Raw genomic sequence first — 1,950 nt, 5'->3', positions numbered from 1 at the left:
TAATTTTGTTTAGAATTATAGCCACTGCATTCTTAGGTTATGTTCTTCCATGAGGCCAAATATCACTTTGAGGGCCACAGTTATTACAAATTTATTTCCGGCTATTCCTTTTATCGGTAGTGATCTAGTACAGTGAATCTGAGGGGGATTCTCAGTTGATATCGCCACTTTAACTCGATTGTTTTCATTTCACTTCAAAATGAAGATCAACGAGAAGGAGAGGCTCAATATATATATAAGGCAGAAATATTAATCCTAAGATAGTTGAAATTCAATTTATGGATAAGTTAAAAATTCTTGAAGAGGGTTCAAAGATTGAGAATATATTTGTTATAATTTTTAAAATTTAGAAATTAAAGGTTTCTTGTTGTCTGGTAAAAAATAATTTTAGAAAAAGGTTTTATAAAGTAGTTAAGTATAAAAAAAAATAGTAGAAACCTTAGAAGAAAAAAGAAGAATATAAATAATCAGTAAATAGGTGCTATTTGTGGCATAAAATTAGTAATTCATAAAATGAATAGGATCACCCAGAAATTAGTAAAAACTAAGGATGTGTTGGGGTGAGTTTTCAATTGATAAAGAAATTCAGTTTAAAAATGAGTTAATAGAGATCTTTCAATAACAATGGGTATAACACAAATTTCTGAACATTGTCCGTAGAGCAACCCAGGACGGTTGATTAAGAATCTTGATTGATTAAGTCGGCCTGGAATTGCATCAGCTTTAACGCCTAAAGACGGAACGGTTCAGGAGTGGACAACATCTGCTGCTGTAATTAAAACTCGAATTTGGGTGTTTATAGGAAGAACAGCGACGTTATCTACATCTACTAAACGAAATCCTGAGGTTTCTTAGACGGGACTTTATATGAATCAAATTCTACTTGTAAGAAGTCGTGATAGCTTCAGCATGCCCGATTGTTTTAAGAGTTATTGATGGGTCCCTTACTTCATCTAAGAGATAAAGTAATCGGAGAGAAGGAAGAGCAATAAACATTAAAATAAAAGCGGGAATGGCTGTTCAAATTACTTCAATATGCTGGTTTTCTATCGGTTCATAAGATAACTGAAAAATACTGTCGCAATTATATAACCAACAAATGTAACGATTAGCACAATTACTAGTATAAAATGATCGTGAAAGACAATTAACTGTTCTATAAGAGGAGAAGCTCTGTCTTGAAAATTTAAGTATGTTGTATTTTAAAAGAAGTATTTTCTTCCTTATAGGAGCTTAAATCCTACACATCTATCTGCCATTTTAGAAGTTAGTAATCAAGGGAATTTCTATATATGAATGATCTGCACGGGGATAAGCGTGCTTTCTTTCTTTTTACAGAGCGGCTTATACTTTATGTGTGTGTGTGTGTGTGTGTGTGTGTGTGTGTGTGTGTGTGTGTGTGTGTTTGTGTGTGTGTGTGTGTGTGTGTGTGTGTGTGTGTGTGTGTGTGTGTGTGTGTGTGTGTGTGTGTGTGTGTGTGTGTGTGTGTGTGTGTGTGTGTGTGTGTGTGTGTTGCTGAGAGAGAGAGAGAGAGAGAGAGAGAGAGAGAGAGAGAGAGAGAGAGAGAGAGAGAGAGAGAGAGAGAGAGAGAGAGAGAGAGAGAGAGAGAGAGAGAGAGAGAGAGAGAGAGAGAGAGAGAGAGAGAGAGAGAGAGAGAGAGAGAGAGAGAGAGAGAGAGAGAGAGAGAGAGAGAGAGAGAGAGAGAGAGAGAGAGAGAGAGAGAGAGAGAGAGAGAGAGATGCTTGAGTGGTGACGATATTGGTTTGAACTTGAAGGCAGGTCGGAGGGAGAAGCAGAGAATGGAGAAGGAGGAAGGAGGGAGGGGACAGGGGAAGGAAGAAGGAGAAGGAAAGAGGAGAGGGTGGGGATGGGAGGGTTGGTGATGGGAAAGTAGGAATGGGGGATGAAGGGTAGGTATGGGAGAGAAGGAAGGAGAAGGATAGAAGGAAG

Source organism: Eriocheir sinensis, chromosome 6 (genome assembly GCF_024679095.1).
Source record: "Eriocheir sinensis breed Jianghai 21 chromosome 6, ASM2467909v1, whole genome shotgun sequence".
Classification (NCBI taxonomy): domain Eukaryota; kingdom Metazoa; phylum Arthropoda; class Malacostraca; order Decapoda; family Varunidae; genus Eriocheir; species Eriocheir sinensis.
Note: the sequence above shows the minus strand (reverse complement) of the source record.